Source organism: Oncorhynchus gorbuscha, linkage group LG07 (assembly GCF_021184085.1).
Source record: "Oncorhynchus gorbuscha isolate QuinsamMale2020 ecotype Even-year linkage group LG07, OgorEven_v1.0, whole genome shotgun sequence".
NCBI lineage: Eukaryota > Metazoa > Chordata > Actinopteri > Salmoniformes > Salmonidae > Oncorhynchus > Oncorhynchus gorbuscha.
In genome coordinates this window covers 39,966,920-39,985,215 of record NC_060179.1, presented here as the reverse complement: position 1 = coordinate 39,985,215, position 18,296 = coordinate 39,966,920, and the positions used below count along the sequence as shown (strand labels likewise).

Here is an 18,296-nt window from a genome sequence, read left to right as displayed (position 1 = left end):
GACTACAGCTCAGCATTTAAGAACATTAAGATCACCATCATTACGCTCGACACGCTGTGTCTCGACCCCAACCCCGTATGGGCTCCAGGACTTTCTGATGGGCCGCCCCCAGGTGGTGAGGGTAAGAAACAACATCTCCACCCCTCTGACCCTCAACACTGGGGCCCCACAAAGGTGCGTTCTCAGCCCTCTCCTGCTTCCCTCTTAACCCATGACTGCATGGCCATTCACGCCTCCAACTCAATCATTAAGTTTGCAGACGACACTACAGTGGTAGCCTTGATTACCAACAATAATGAGACGGTCTACAGGGAGGAGGTGAGGGCCCTCGGAGTGTGGTGTCAGGAAAATAACCTAACACTCCACGTCAGCAAAACAAAGGAGATGATCGTGGACTTCAGGAAACAGCAGAGTGAGCACCCTCCTATCCACATCGACGGGACAGTATTGGAGAAGGTGGAAAGTTTCAAGTTCTTCAGCGTACGCATCACGGACAAACTGAAATGGTTCACCCACACGGACAGCATGGTGAAGAAGGCGCAACACCGCCTCTTCAACCTCAGGAGGCTGAAGAAATTTGACTTGTCACTGAAAACCCTCACAAACTTTTACAGGTGCACAATCGAGAGCATCCTGTCGGGCTGTATCACCGCCTGCTACCGCAACTGCTCCGCCCACAACCGTAAGGCTCTCCAGAGGGTAGTGAGGTCTGCACAACACATCACCTACATTACCCGATGTCACAGGAAGGGCAAAAAGATCATTAAGGACAACAACCACCCGAGCCACTGCCTGTTCACTCCGCTATCATCCAGAAGGTGAGGTCAGTACAGGTGCATTAATGCTGGGACCGAGACTGAAAAACATCTTATTTCACAAGGCCATCAGACTGTTAAACAGCCATCACTAACATTGAGTGGCTGCTGCCAACATACTGACTCAAATATCTAGCTATTTTTATTTTGAAAAGAAGGTCGACGACATCCGATCCTCGTTTGCTAAGTCAAACGACACCGCTGGTTCTGCTCACAGTGCCCTACCCTGTGCTCTGACCTCTTTCTCCCCTCTCTCTCCAGATGAAATCTCGCGTCTTGTGACGGCCGGCCGCCCAACAACCTGCCCGCTTGACCCTATCCCCTCCTCTCTTCTCCAGACCATTTCCGGAGACCTTCTCCCTTACCTCACCTCGCTCATCAACTTATCCCTGACCGCTGGCTACGTCCCTTCCGTCTTCAAGAGAGCGAGAGTTGCACCCCTTCTGAAAAAACCTACACTCGATCCCTCCGATGTCAACAACTACAGACCAGTATCCCTTCTTTCTTTTCTCTCCAAAACTCTTGAACGTGCCGTCCTTGGTCAGCTCTCCCGCTATCTCTCTCAGAATGACCTTCTTGATCCAAATCAGTCAGGTTTCAAGACTAGTCATTCAACTGAGACTGCTCTTCTCTGTATCACGGAGGCGCTCCGCACCGCTAAAGCTAACTCTCTCTCCTCTGCTCTCATCCTTCTAGACCTATCGGCTGCCTTCGATACTGTGAACCATCAGATACTCCTCTCCACCCTCTCCGAGTTGGGCATCTCCGGCGTGGCCCACGCTTGGATTGCGTCCTACCTGACAGGTCGCTCCTACCAGGTGGCGTGGCGAGAATCTGTCTCCTCACCATGCGCTCTCACCACTGGTGTCCCCCAGGGCTCTGTTCTAGGCCCTCTCCTATTCTCGCTATACACCAAGTCACTTGGCTCTGTCATAACCTCACATGGTCTCTCCTATCATTGCTATGCAGACGACACACAATTAATCTTCTCCTTTCCCCCTTCTGATGACCAGGTGGCGAATCGCATCTCTGCATGTCTGGCAGGCATATCAGTGTGGATGACGGATCACCACCTCAAGCTGAACTTCGGCAAGACGGAGCTGCTCTTCCTCCCGGGAAGGACTGCCCGTTCCATGATCTCGCCATCACGGTTGACAACTCCATTGTGTCCTCCTCCCAGAGCGCTAAGAACCTTGGCGTGATCCTGGACAACACCCTGTCGTTCTCAACTAACATCAAGGCGGTGGCCCGTTCCTGTAGGTTCATGCTCTACAACATCCGCAGAGTACGACCCTGCCTCACACAGGAAGCGGCACAGGTCCTAATCCAGGCACTTGTCATCTCCCGTCTGGATTACTGCAACTCGCTGTTGGCTGGGCTCCCTGCCTGTGCCATTAAACCCCTACAACTCATCCAGAACGCCGCAGCCCGTCTGGTGTTCAACCTTCCCAAGTTCTCTCACGTCACCCCGCTCCTCCGCTCTCTCCACTGGCTTCCAGTTGAAGCTCGCATCCGCTACAAGACCATGGTGCTTGCCTACGGAGCTGTGAGGGGAACGGCACCTCAGTACCTCCAGGCTCTGATCAGGCCCTACACCCAAATAAGGGCACTGCGTTCATCCACCTCTGGCCTGCTCGCCTCCCTACCACTGAGGAAGTACAGTTCCCGCTCAGCCCAGTCAAAACTGTTCGCTGCTCTGGCTCCCCAATGGTGGAACAAACTCCCTCACGACGCCAGGACAGCGGAGTCAATCACCACCTTCCGGAGACACCTGAAACCCCACCTCTTTAAGGAATACCTAGGATAGGATAAAGTAATCCTTCTCACCCCCCTTAAAATATGTAGATGCACTATTGTAAAGTGGCTGTTCCACTGGATGTCATAAGGTGAATGCACCAATTTGTAAGTCGCTCTGGATAAGAGCGTCTGCTAAATGACTTAAATGTAATGTAAATGTAGCTACTTTAATAATTAATAATATGAAGTAATACATGTATTACTCGTCACCTTAAATTAAACAATGTCACTTTATATAATGATTATATACCCTATATTACTCATCTCATATGAATATTCTGTACTCTATACATCTATTGCATCTTGCCTATGCTGCACGGCCATCGCTCATCCATATATTTATATGTACATATTCTTATTCATCCCTTTACACTTGTGTGTATAAGGTAGTTGTTGTGAAATTGTTAGATTTCACTGGACTGTCTGAACTAGAAGCACAAGCATTTCGCTACACTCGCATTGAACTCTGCTAACCATGTGTATGTGACGAATAAAATTTAATTTGTATAATCCAAAGGTTGTGTGTTTGAGTCGTGTCAAGGACAACTAACATTTTAGCTAAACCTTCTCCTAACCCTGATTCTAACCCAATTCACCTAACCTGCTATATGAATTATATACGTGTGTTGTTACTTCTCCTATCCACCAATGTAAATTCTATCCGTAATTCTAATTTGTTATGACGCAACAAGCAACCTGGTTCAAGAGAAAGACATATGATACATTATGTCCTCTAATTGGTCTGATATTGTACAGATGCTACTCCATACATAATGTAACATAACATATCATACTAAATCGAGGGAACATGCAGTTCAAGTCGGAAGTTTACATACACTTAGGTTGGAGTCATGAAAACTCGTTTTTCAACCACTCCACAAATTTCTTGTTAACAAACTATAGTTTTGGCAAGTTGGTTAGAACATCTACTTTGTGCATGACATAAGTAATTTTTCCAACAATTGTTTACAGACAGAATATTACACTTATAATTCACTGTATCACAATTACAGTGGGTCAGAAGTTTATATACACTAAGTTGACTGTGACTTTAAACAGCTTAGAAAATGTAAGAAAATGATGTGATGTCTTTAGAAGCTTTTTATAGGCTAATTGACATAATTTGAATCAATTGGAAGTGTACCTGTGAATGTATTTCAAGGCCTGCCTTCAAACTCAGTGCCTCTTTGCTTGACATGTGAAAATCAAAAGAAATCAGCCAATCAGCCTTGGGAGCAATTTCCAAACGCCTGAAGGTCCCACGTTCATCTGTACAAACAATAGTATGCATGTATAAACACCGTGGAACCACGCATCCATCATACCGCTCAGGGAGGAGACGCATTCTGTCTCCTTTAGTGCGAATAATCAAAATCAATCCCAGAACTACAGCAAAGGACCTTGTGAAGATGCTGGAGGAAACAGGTACAAAAGTATCTATATCCACAGTAAAACAAGTCCTATATCGACATAACCTGAAAGGCCTCTCGGCAAGGAAGATATCACTGCTCCAAAACCGCCATAAAAATGCCAGTCTACGGTTTGCAACTGCACATGGAGACAAAGATTGTACTTTTTGGAGAAATGTCCTCTAGTCTGATGAAACAAAAATAGAACTGTTTAGCCCTAATGACCATCATTATGTTTGGAGGAAAAAGGGGGAGGCTTGCAAGCCAAAGCGTGAAGCACAGGGGCTGGCAGCATCATGTTGTGGGGTGCTTTGTTGCAGGAGGGACTGGTGCACTTCACAAAATAGATGGCTTCATGAGGGAGGACAATTATGTGGATATATTGAAGCAACATCGCAAGACATCAGTCAGGAAGTTAAGGCTTGGTCGCAAATGTGTCTTTAAAATGGACAATGACCCCAAGCATACTTCCAAAGTTGTGGCAAAATGGCTCAAGGAAAACAAAGTTAAGGTATTGGAGTGGTCATCACAAAGCCCTGACCTCAATCCTATAGAACATTTGTGGTCAGAACTGAAAAGCGTGTGTGAGCAAGGAGGCCTACAAACCTGACTCAGTTACACCAGCTCTATCAGGAGGAATGGGCCAAAATTCATTCAAAACTTATTGTGGGAAGCTTGTGGAAGGCTACCTTGACCTAAGTTAAACAATTTAAAGGGAATGCTACCAAATACTAATTGAGTGTATGTAAACTTCTGACCCACTGGGAATGTGATGGAAGAAATAGAAGCTGAAATAATTCTCTCATCTATTATTTCATATTCTTAAAATAAAGTGGTGATCCTAACTGACCTAAAACAGGGAATTTTTACTAGGATTAAATATCAGGAATTGTGAAAAACTGCATTTATATGTATTTGGCTAAGGTGTATGTAAACTTCTGACCTCAACTGTATGTACATACCATAACCTACAAATTGCCCTGAGACCAGGTTGTGAAGGCACACCATGTCTCTTGTGAGATTCCCCACACACAGACACTCTTTGGATCGCAAACGAGAGAAAGAGCAATGACAGCTCATATACCTGCTGCTGTTGACAGTAGTAGATATGCATGGAATTATCATGCCCACCAGTTACATCAACCGCATCTATTCCCAGCTCGATCGCTCAAGATTTGACCATCAAGTAGGCATTGTGGACGAGAGTGGCAGATGGGCGTAATCACGACTCCGGTTTCAACTGCATGTTCAATCCCAGCGTTAGACACTTGTTTGGGATTTAACCCTATCCCAAATTGTAACCCTTAAAAGGGAGTGTAGCACTTATTTCTCAATGACAGAAATGCATATAATAATAACTTAGAAAGAAAGAAAACCCAAGAAAACATTCCCAAATTACTAAATCAATTCTCATGATATGTTGTTCTAAAAGTTGGGTTTGAGGTTCTCAAAATTAGCTCTAGCTAAATCTTACAACACCCAGCATCAAAGAGTGAATGAACAAAACTTAGTAAAAAGTTAAATAAATGTGAGAATGAGGCGAAATTGGTCCCTTGACCACACTTCTAACCTTATGCCTAACACCAAAAAGCAAATTTTAGTTATGAATGTATGCAATTATAGACAATTGACTTTGTGGCTGTGGTAACTAGTGGAAACGAGGCGATTTGGGCGTCTTCTCGTCATCCTGAGGGACACATTTCATCCCTGAGAACTCCCATGGCTATCAACGATGGAAGGATTGCTTCAGCAAGAAGTTGCTTCTCAAAGCGGATGCTGTCCCTACCAACAATGTGGCTGCTAAAGCATATGAAACAGCCAGCAGCACCAGCAGAGACCAAGCATTATCATGGGCTTCAGTGAACATGGAGGTCAACCGGGTAAGTGAAAGAGCTAGCATGCTACCTCTATGCTAACGTTAGCTAGCTATTGCACATTTAGCTCACGTCTTCCATAAAATTACAATGATTAAACGAACCAAATGTAAACATGTCTGCCAGCTGTTGGTAGCTAGCATATGGGAAAGAGTAGTTTTGGCCGCGACGGATGTCACTGTAGAGCACAGTGAAACCTCCCCAGGGAGGAAGGGGAGGACCATCTTCAGTGAAATTTCATGAAAATAAAAATTGTGAAACATTAAAATAAGTTATCCTTTTAAAATTGAACTATAGTGAATATATTCATATGTCATCAAATAATTGATTAAAACACACTGTTTTGCAATGAAGGTCTATAGTAAATTCAAAGAGCACTCTCTGGGCTAGCACCATGGTGTAGCTGGAGAACAGCTAGCTTCCGTTTTCCTCTGGCTATATTGCCTTTACATTGAGGAGGCTCATGTTTGAATGTTAAATGACGAGTTCATAGGCCTAACCCCCTTCCATAGACCTACTGTACATGGTAATCATGACCAATTCTTGAGGGCGACCTCCAACTAATCAAAGCTTTTGTAGTGTGAACTGACATGTCTATCCAATCATAGGATTAGGATCAGATAATTAACCTAGTGTTTTGTATTGGGGTTGTGCTGCAGAGCATTATGGGATGTGGGTGCTTGGTGAGTTGGTGACATTATTGGACAGAGATTGAGAGTGGAAAGTGATAGTAGAGCATTTTTAGGATATTATTCAATTCAAATTAGTCTATTCAAATGACAGGAGACAGAGGTAGATTATAAATTGATTTTTGTTTCCAGACGGTGCAATTTATTTAAATTAGTCAAATCAAAATGTATTTGTCACATGCTTCGAATACAACGTGTAGACCTTACAGTGAAATGCTTACTTACAAGCCCTTAACCAGCTTTAAGAAAATACCAACAAAAAAAGTTTTAAAAAAGTAAGAGATGAGAAAAAAACAAATCAGCAGCTGTAGATAACAATAACTGGGCTATATAGAAGAGGTACCGGTACAGTCAATGTGCGGGGGCACCGGTGTCGAGGTAATTGAGATGATTATGTACATGCAGGTAGGGTTGTTAAAGCATAGATAATAACAGAGAGCAGTGGCAGCAAATAGTCTGGGTAGCCATTTGATTACCTGTTCAGGAGTCTTATGGCTTGGGGGTAGAAGCTGTTTAGAAGCCTCTTGGAACTAGACTTGGCGCTCTGGTACCACTTGCCGGGCGGTAGCAGAGAGAACAGTCTACGGCTAGGGTGGCTGGAGTCTTTGACGATTTTTAGGGCCTTCCTCTGACACTGCCTGCTATAGAGGTCCTGGGTGGCAAGGAAGCTTGGTCCCGGTGATGTACTGGGCCGTACGCACTACCCTCTGTAGTGCTTTGTGGTCAGAGGCCGAGATGTTGCCATACCAGGCAATGATGCAACCTGTCAGGATGCTCTTGATTGTGCAGCTGTAAAATCTTTCGAGGACCGATGCCAAATCTTTTCAGTCTCCCGAGGGGGAAAAGGTTTTGTCGTGCCCTCTTCACGACTGTCTTGGTGTGCTTGGACCATGTTAGTTTGTTGATGTGGACACCATGGAATTTGAAGCTCTCAACCTGCTCCACTAAAACCTGGTCGATGAGAATGGGGGCATGCTCGGTCCTCTTTTTCCTGTAGTCCACAATCAACTCGTTTGTCTTGATCACATTGAGGGAGAGGTTGTTGTCCTTGCACCACACGGCCAGGTCTCTGACCTCCTCCCAATAGGCTGTCTCATCGTTGTCGGTGATCAGGCCTACCACTGTTGTATCATCAGCAAACATAATGACGGTGTTGGACTTGTGCCTGGCTGTGCAGTCATGAGTGAAAAGGGAGTACAGAAGGGGACCCCCCGAAGGGGCCCCGTGTTGAGGATCACTATGGCGAATGTGTTGTTACCTACCCTTACCACCTGGTGTTGGCCCGTCAGGAAGTCTAGGAACCAGTTGCATAGGAAGCTGTTTAGTCCAGCTTAGTGATGAGTTTTGAGGGCACTATGGTGTTGAACGCTGAGCTGTAGTCAATGAATAGCATTCTCAAAGGTGTTCCTTGTCCAGGTTGGAAAGGGCAGTGTGGAGTGCAATAGAGATTGCATCATCTGTGGATCTGTTGGTGCGGTATGCAAATTGGAGTGGGTCTAGAGTTTCTGGGATAATGGTGTTGATGTTGACCAGCATTTCAAAGAATTTCATGGCTACAGACGTGAGTGCTGTGGGTCGGTAGTCATTTAGGCAGGTTACCTTAGTGTTCTTGGGCACAGGGACAATGGTGGTCTGCTTGAAACATGTTGGTATTACAGACTTAGACAGGGAGAGGTTGAAAATGTCAGTGAAGACACTTGCCAGTTGGTCAGCGCACGCTTGGAGTACACATCATGGTAATCTGTCTGGCCCAGCGGCCTTGTGAATGTTGGCCTGTTTGAAAGGTCTTACTCACATCGGCTGCGGAGATCGTGATCATACAGTCATCCAGAACAGTTGATACTCTCATGCATGTTTCAGTGTTACTTGCCTCGAAGCGAGGATATTATTTAGCTCGTCTGGTAGGCTCAAGACTCTGGGCAGCTCTTGGCTGTGCTTCCCTTTGTAGTCTGTAATAGTTTGCAAGCCCTGCCACATCCGACGAGCGTCGGAGCCGGTGTAGTACGATTCGATCTTTGTCCTGTATTGACGCTTTGCTTTTTTGATGGTTTGTCGGAGGGCGTAGCAGGATTTCTTATAAGCGTCGGGTTAGAGTCCCGCTCCTTGAAAGCGGCAGCTCTACCCTTTAACTCAGTATGAATGTTGCCTGTAATCCATGAATTCTGGTTGGGGAATGTACATAGTCACTGTGGGGATGACGTCCTCGATGCACTTATTGATAAAGCCAGTGACTGATGTGGTGTACTCCTCAATGCCATCAGAAGAATCCCGGAACATATTCCAGTCTGTGCTGGCAAAACAGTCCTGTAGTTTAGCATTTGCTTCATCTGACCACTGTTTTATAGACTGAGTCACTGGTGCTTCCTGCTTGAATTGTTGCTTGTATGCAGGAATCAGGAGGCTAGAGTTATGGTCAGATATGCCAAATGGAGGGCATATTTTCTTACCTCTGGTTGCATTTAACATGTTGATAGAAATCCGGTAAAACTGATTTAAGTTTCTCTGTATTAAAGTCACCGGCCACTAGGAACGCCGCTTTTGGATGAACATTTTCCTGTTTGATTATGGCGGAATAAAGCTCATTTAGTGCAGTTTTAGTTCCAACCTCGCTCTGTGGTTGTATATAGACAGCTACGGGAAAAAGTAAACTTATCATAAGATACTCTACCTCAGGCGAGCAAAACTTTGAGACTTCCTTAGATATCATGCACCAACTGTTGTTTACATAAATGCATAGGCCCCGCCCCGTGTTTTATCAGAGGCTGCTGTTCTGTCTTGCCGATAGTGTATAAGCCACCAGCTCCATGTTCTTAATGTCGTCATTCATCCACGACTCAGTATAGCATAAAATATTACAGTTTTTAATGTCCCATTGGTAGGACATACGTGCTTTCAGTTCATCCCATTTATTTTCTAGCGATTGGACGTTCACTTGCCGGACAGAGGGCAAGGGCAGATTAGCCACTCGTCGCCTGGTCCTCACAAGGCACCCTGATCTTTTGCCTCAAAATCTATGTTTCCTTCTCCAGCGAATCACAGGGGATCAGGGCATGTTTGGGTGTCAACAGTATTTCCCTTGCGTCCGACTCATTGAAGAAAAACTATTTGTCCAGTTTGAGGTGAGCAATCCCAGTTCTGATGTTTAAAAGCTCTTTTAGGTCATAGGAGACAGTAGCAGCAACGTTATGTACAAAACAAGTTACGAACAAGGCGGAAAAACAAACAAAAAAAATAGCATGATTGGCTGAGGGCCGATAAGACGGCAGCCCTACCCACCAGTGCGAACATGCAGTTTTGCCATCCGAATGGCAGAATGGACAACGCTACCGATAATGTTGTGGACTTTGCTGAATAACCCCTTTCATTCTCTGGTGTACATGGAAAAGGTGTGAATTAATACTGAGGGTCGGCCTCTGCCTGCTAGTTTCATGAAGAAGGATGAAAAGGTTATTGTGTTTAATATCAATTGGTATCAAATGTATAGCTGGTTAACAGGGATTCTTTCATCAACCCATGTGATTTGCTGGCTTTGCCTGTTTTTTGGAAAGTCTGAATCTTGGGTAACCTGAAGAGCATTGATTGTTCAGCTAAACTATCAATACCCAGATGCAGACAGTTCAAGATACACATGTTTTACAAAAACAAAGGGCAGGCAGAGGTAAGTAATCCAGGGCAGTGTCACAAGGTACAGAACGGCAGGCAGAATGGCCAAAGCCGGGAAAACTGGATAACAGGGACGAGAGAGAAAAATCAGGAGTACCGGAAAACGCTGGTAGGCTTGATGAAACAAGAGAACTGGCAACAGAAAACACAGGTATAAATGGACAAGGGATGGGGAAAATGGTCGACACCTGAAGGGGGTGGAGACCAGCACTAGACAGGTGAAACAGATCAGGGTGTGACAGTACCCCCTCTAGGGACGCCACCTGGCGTACTAACCGGGCACATATCTGGTTGACCGGGTTGCCGGCGGTGGAACTCAGCAAAGAGGGCTGGGTCCAGGATGTTCCTAGCGGGGACCTAGCACCTCTCCCCTGGACCATAACCCTCCCAGTCAACCAGGTACTAGAATCCCCTGCCCCGAGGTTAAACACTCAGGAGACACCTCACCATGTATGCCGGATGGCTGTCGATGAGACGGGGATGGGCCTGGAAAGAGGAGACAGAGAGCTGTGAGACAAACTAGCTCTGCCGAGTTACATCGGCTCCGAAAAGGCGAGTTGACAGACCTCGGAGAGTCATGGGGGAACTCAGGTAAGCTCGGATCCTCTCAGACATGTAGACGCCGGGGACTTCCGGAGTTCCTCCCAGGCGAGAGCCCGGACATTAGCATCATGAGATACGCTATCTTCGAGCGGTCTGGGGGGAAGGATGACGGCTGTAGCTCGAAGTTGAGGGAAACTGTCTCCTGAACCTCCAGCGACGCATTCCAAAGGTGGTAAGCAGGGTTCTCAGGAAGCCGGGGTAGCCTGGAGAGACACACAGCTGACAGTGGTGTTACTGGGGGGCTGGGAGGCTACTGTTGTGACCGGTCACCTCACAAATAATCCACAGAATTTCTCCAGCAATGTATTCAAGGTACAGTCATAGCGTTCTGCCAAGGTCTGGAATCCATCCATAAGACCTCGGAGAAACTCCTCGTGTCTTCCAATGGTGGCTCCTTTGGAGGAGATGGCGTTGCGGAGCTGGTCCGAGTCTGCTTAGTCAGTCATGGCCAGTTCGTACTATCAGACCTCAGGATAAGACCAAGATGCAGACAGTTGAAAGTAACAAAAATGTATTGCAAAAACAAGGGACAGGCAAACGACAGGTCAAGGGCAGGCAGAGGTCAGTAATCCAGAGCAGAGTCCGAAAGGTACAGAATGGCAGGCAAGCTCAAGGTCAGGGCAGGCAGAGGTCAGTAACCCAGGATAGTGTCACAAGGTACAGAATGACAGGCAGGCTCAGAGCAGGCAGAATTTCCCAAAACTGGGAAAACTAGAAAACAGGGACTAGAGCGGAAAACAGGAGTATGGTAATACCGCTGGTAGGCCTGACAAGACAAACTGGCAACAGACAAACAGAAAACACGGGTATAAATGCACAGGGGATAATGGGGAAAATGGGCGACATCTGGAGGGGGGTGAAGACAAGCACAAGAAAGGTGAAACAGATCAGGGTGTGACATAAACGGCATAACAAAAGCAGGGAGCATATACATGCTCACATAAGATTCAAGCTTCTGGGAAAAAGCCATTTTGATCATGTAATGGACGAAGGTCTGCGCATTCAACTGCGAAACACAATGAGAAAGTAAGAAGAAACAGGGATGTTCTGAAGCGGTTTATTGACACCACTGCATTTAAGAATTGGCTTTTAAAGGACACGGCGATGAGAGGGGAAGCTCTTCACATAAGGGCAGCTACAAGGAGCTTGCAGAGGTAATTTCACATTATGATGCTTTACTTGCTGAACATATGGAACTTTTCTGGGCTGTCAGTCAGTTCCGAATTATTTGATAGCTTCCATCCTATCATCCTGATGCAGCAAAGGTGACAACACATAATCACTCTGGACAGACAAGTAAAAACAACATTAACGTTGCAGCAGCCTAGGCTACACCTAAACAGTAGACATCGGACATGATGAAAACTAGACGACTTTTCTGATCAACTGTGAATGAGATCAAATTTGGTTTATATTCAAACTTGGGCTGGCTAGGCTGCCTATACGTTTTCAATCCAAAATTATTAACTGGAATTAATCAATCAGCATAACAGTGATCAGAGATGTGAGTTAATGTTTTTACTCCTTCAGTTGCATAGGCCTGCATGTTGCAAACATGCATAAAGCAAGCTCAGCCCTGTGAGTTCTATTGTCTATCAGTTGTTGTGTCTGCGTAGAGGAGGTACTGCAGTTTGACAGGGTTTTCACCCCCCCAGGTCCAGGAGTTTTTTGAAGAGTTTTTTAAAACCGTGTGACCTGATTAGGAAAAACTCCTTCCATAGCCCATATAAAACCTTTTTACTACTAATCACTGTCATACCTTAAATGGTCCAGAGTTTTAACCAAACCAGGTTAACAGATAAGGAAACACTCTGGGCCCTAGGGGGAAAATATTTCCACACCGCTCTAGGACATATGGTGCCAGCAGTCTGCTTGCAATTATTATTGTCAGGTATGTGGATGATCAGGGCTTTATTCAGGAACGTTTCTTGGGCTACTTTGATGTGTCAAGTGGGTGAAATGCTCAGTGTGTGTTTGACTTTGTGAATTCGGAGATCTTTGAGTTTAACTTCATGGAGAAATGTCTTGCCCAAACCTACAATGACGCAGCTGTACTGGAATGTAACTGCTATTTGTATTTACATCTAAGTCTGTCTGTTCTTTGATTAAGAGGTGATGACTCCTCCACTCCACCATTGTCAACTCTCTCCTGACATGAACTGAAGCCAAGTCTCCTGCTCGCTCGTCCCCTGGCACATTGAATGTTTTCTCTCCAAGCACTGTGTACCCCTATACATTTTCTCTCATTACTGTATGTAGAGTCATTCACACACACAATCACATATTACACATCAATCATCCTTGCTTAGACTAACTCATTCTTAGCTCTATTGTCTAACTGTGTAGTGTATTGTGTTTTGTCTTCCCAGTCAAATCCTGTCCTGCCCTCAGTGAAAGAGTTATGCTCTTCTCTAACACCATCCATCCATCCATGATGAGCCTGGCCTGCATGTTCGATTCCAGGCTGAATCACAACCGGCAATGATTGGGAGTACCATAGGGCGGCGCACATTTGGCCCAGCGTCATCTGGGTTTGGCTGGTGTAAATAAGAATTTGTTCAAAATTGACGTGCCTAGTTAAACAAAATAAATGTTAAATTCCCATTCCCCACTGTAAATGTATTTTATTAAATGCTTTAGGTTAAAATAATTAGTTTTTGATGATCCTCCTCAATTTTTTACGTCACCAGCATCCACTAACCGAACACGTTTTTAAGGTGTTGGTGGGAGCTGCACGTTCTTTTAATTCGTCCATTCTGTTGCTCCTGGGGGAGTTTTCTATACTGCCTGCCGAGTACGGGCTAACCTGAAATGTGACGCTTCGGCATGGATCCGATTGCCGATCTAGTTGCATTTTGGAGTAGACCCAGAGCATGCTTTATTTGGCAGCGTGGATTTCACTCAAATGGGAAAGTACTTTTTTTTTCTTTCTTACGGTCAATGTTGTCACAGTTGCCGCTTTCTTAGAGGCAGCTGCTAACGTCAGCTCGCTATAGCTAGCCTCTTCCTCCGTGTCTGAATTAATTTGTGGATATTTCTTTCTAGCTAGTGAATTTTCCCCTAACTTTGGACACTAGCGGTTGGAGGACTAAATCACCTCCAGCTCAAAATGGCGCTTGTAACGCCAGGGTAGTGGGTTCGATCCCCGGGACCACCCATACGTAGAATGTATGCACACATGACTGTAAGTCGCTTTGGATAAAAGCGTCTGCTAAATGGCATATATTACATATATTACATATTAATGGACTGGAAAATAACGGTACGTTTTGCGACTAAATACACCATTCTAGCTAGCTGACCATTAATTGTCATTACAATTTATGTAAGTTAGGTTATTTATACACATTTTCTGGGACACTCTGTATATTGTTTAGTTCGACTGCACGACAGACTACACCATCCAGCTTTTAACCTCTGAAATATAGTGGATTTGCTAATGTTGCTAGCTTCGTTGCTAAATGTTCATAGAACTGCTTAGTAACCAAAGGGAAAATAAATTGTAAGTGTTAGAGAATAGACACCACGAAAACAGCTGAATGTTTTAAAACTTTAACGTATCAAATTTGGAGTCGTCTGATGGGGGCGTTTTGCCCAATCTGCAAAAATCTATTTTGAACTTTGAAACAAACTTTTTGACACATCAGTCAGTGTAGGCTATGTTTCGTGATACAACAGCTACATAGAGGCAGTATTTAGTCAAATGTTACTGTACGCAACAATATTAATTGGGACACTAATTTTCATTACAGGTAACAAACAAAAAACGTGGGTACACTGTCAATTTGTGAAGCCTTTCAGTGTCACCTTTCAATGCCTTAGCTTTGAATTGTAAACGTTTATACATATTCAGATGGAGTTATCGTTCTATAATGTGTATAGTATGCCAAGTTAATTAGCTACATATACTGTATTTCCCTCCACTGCATAGATAAAGTCAAAAGGAAGCAGTGGAGTGAGGTGGACATCTTCCATGCCGTGAAGGACTTTGGGGATGGGATGACTATCCACCAGGCTGCCAGGGTTTGTCACTTTTGTTTTCAGAAGATTACCACATGTAAGTTAATTTCATCTGCTTAATGACAGTTCTTTTATCTACCAAGGTGTATAGTGTACCTCTGAAAACCCTGACAGACACTCTGAACGGCCAGATAACCCATGGTTGTCGCAGTGCACCACCCACATTGCTTGCACCAGAGGATGAAAATTCTCTGGTGCAGTACTATATCTACTGCGCTAGCCATGGGGTTTCCTTTCACCAGACAACGGCTAATGACACATCCAACAAAATAAGCAGGTAACTGCTGTTCTATGTGTTTATGTACAGTTGAAGTTGGAGGTTTACGTACACCTTTGTCAAATACATTTAAACTCAGTTTTTCACAATTCCTGACTTTTAATCATAGTAAAAATTCCCTGTCTTAGGTCAGTTAGGATCACCACTTTATTTTAAGAATGTGAAATGTCAGAATAATAGTAGAGAGAATGATTTATTTCAGCTTTTATTTCATCACATTCCCAGTGGGTGAGAAGTTTACATTTGGTAGCATTACCTTTAAAAATGTTAACTTGGGTCAAACGTTTCAGGTAGCCTTCCACAAGCTTCCCACAATAAGTTGGGTGAATTTTGGCCCATTCTTCCTGACAGAGCTGGTGTAACTGAGTCAGGTTTGAAGGCCTCCTTGCTCGCAAACGCTTTTTCAGTTCTGCCCACAAATGTTCTATGGGATTGAGGTCGGGGCTTTGTGATGGCCACGCCAATAGCTTGACTTTGTTGTCCTTAAGCCATTTTTCCACAACTTTGGAAGTATGCCTGGGGTCATTGTCCATTTGGAAGACCCTTTTGCGATCAAGCTTTAATGTCCTGACTGATGTCTTGAGCTGTTGCTTCAATATATCCACAGAATATACCTCATGATGCCATCTATTTTGTGAAGTGCACCAGTCCCTCCTGCAGCAAAGCACCCCCACAATATGATGCTGCCACCCCAGCGCTTCACGGTTGGGATTGTGTTCTTTGGCTTGCAAGCCTCCCCCTTTTTCCTCCAAACTTAACAATAGTCATTATGGCCAAATAGTTACATCCACAGGTACATTACATTACATTTAAGTCATTTAGCAGACACCTCCAACTGACTCAAATTATGTCAATTAGCCTATGACACAATTTTCAGGATTTTTCCAAGCGTTTTAAAGGCACAGTCAACTTGGTGTATGTAAACTTCTGACCCACTGGAATTGTGATACAGTGAATTAATCTGTCTGTATACAATAGTTGCAAAAATTACTTGTGTCATGCACAAAGTAGATATCCCAACCGACTTGCCAAAACTATAGTTTGTTAATAAGAAATATGTGGAGTGGTTGAAAAACTAGATGTAATGACTCCAATTAAGTGTATGTAAACTTCTGACTTCAACTGTATGTAGAATGCTGGACTGACTGTTCTCAATGTGTGATGTGTATGGTGATGCCAAAACAAACATTTTCATCCTGGATGGACAATTTATTTTCCATTCTAGGTTTTGGCACCGAGGAGAAACAATCCCACCACTGGGGAAGAGGTGGTAGGAAATGTTCAGGAGGAAGCACAAGAAACTGAGCGTGAGGAGGCCAGACACCCTGGACAGGGGGAGAGCTGAGTTTGCCACCCGTCCGATGATGGACACCTTCTTCTTGGAGGAGAGTGGGTTGAGGGAGAAACTCAGACAAATCTCTAACTGCGATGAGTCTGAGTTTTATAGCGCCCAGAGCAGGCAAAGTCCTGGCTCTCTGGGGTGCAAAACACGTGTACCAGCAGGCTCCGGGAACCAAGGAGCACTTTAGTGCTGGCCTGCATCCACGCAGCTGAGGAAGATGTCCCCCTGTCTCCTTCTCCCCTTCGATGGGCACAAGAGCCGCATGGACTCGGAGGTGCTCGCTGCGGCTCAAAGGGAAGGGGTTATACTACTTTGTCTTCCACCACACTGCACCCATGTCCAGCAGCCGCTGGATGTGACATATTGTGGCGCTGTAAGGCTGAGTTCTCCAAGGTAGTTGAAGACCTCAGCCAGTTTGACCACTCCTATATGGTAAACAAATCAGAATTTGCTAGAGTATTCTTCTACCTGTACCAGCGCTACTAAGACATGCTGTATGTGGTGGAAGGGTCCTTACCTTGCTGAAGTATCAGCGAGACCGATACAGAAGACTCCCTGTGGTCGCCACATACCCGACCAGGGAGGAATACATGCCCCAGTGGCAGGAGAGGGGTGAGAGGGCAGAGGAGAATACTGTTGGGCAGCCCTCAGAACAGAGGGCACAGGAGAGGGCTGCCATGGATGGGACCATCGACGCCATCGCCTATGCTGGACCCCCCCCACTGGAACCATACCTGACAGCTGCATCACCACCGCCCATGCCTCCCAGTGTGCAACACCTGTAGGAGCAGGCCATGTGTATGCTCTCTCCCAGCCACACGATTGTCGGTTGCTCAATCCCACCAACACCAGCTTTTCCAAGCCATCGGCATCGGGTTTTGTCCACCACCACAATGCAAACCAGCCCCCCCTGTCTGTCAACCCCGAAACTGCCTCCTCTGGACCAACTGCCTCCTCCATCTCCCCTGGTCACTGAACCACAGCAGCCTCATCTGGTATTCCTGACCACGGCAATTTGAATACAGACACCTCTACAGGTAAATACATGTTAAATTATTTAAAAAATACATACTGTTTGTTATGTTTAAAAAAAATAATCTCTCTTTACACATCTACAGTCCAAGACACCAGCCCACAAGGCATGTCTGTCCACCTCCTTAAAACTTCTGCAGCTTCCTCCAGAGGTATTGATGTAAAAAAGTTGAAAACATGCCCTAACACTACCTTTTCTCTTAACTGCAGCACAGAAAAGGAAGAGAAAAGCTCTACCGGCCACCTGTCATGCCACCCATTGCACCACCCTCAGGTACTTCACAATCTGTTTGTTTCTCTCTCTCTGTTGTATCAATTACTATTGTTGCTGTATTGCAAACCATGTTAATCAATGGAGCTTGATTTTTTATTGTGATTTCTGTGATAATATAGAGGTTGAAATCTAATTGTTTATTTGCTTTTTCACATGCAATTATTTGTCCCAAAAAATGTCTAAATTGTAATAAACATATTTATTCAACCCTTCTTGTGTGTTTCTTCCTTTACTTTCTAAGTGCAACTCTGCAACACAAACTCCAACACAGTGTTTTCATTGTTTCTGTCAAAGCACATCACTGAAATTAAAATGTTATTTGATGTAAATTATTCATACTCATTTATATTTTAGTATTAATATAAATGTATCTGCTTTCTCAAAACATAAGATTAATCTGTAAAACAAATGATGAGACATTATTTGGTTACAACATTGAAAAACATGTCAGTGAAGATCCATTTTTAAGAGTCCACAGAAGAGTGCACTAGGCTATGAAAA

General features: G+C 44.6%; 1 long non-coding RNA gene across 1 annotated transcript; it reads left to right on the top strand.

Annotated features, from left to right (window-relative positions):
• Nucleotides 1–14,114: 14,114 nt before the first annotated feature.
• Nucleotides 14,115–17,955, top strand: LOC124039205. The gene is made up of 4 exons (XR_006839523.1): nucleotides 14,115–14,873; nucleotides 14,954–15,147; nucleotides 16,373–17,526; nucleotides 17,732–17,955. It is a non-coding gene; the product is annotated as an uncharacterized LOC124039205 (long non-coding RNA).
• The last annotated feature ends 341 nt before the right edge of the window (nucleotides 17,956–18,296 follow it).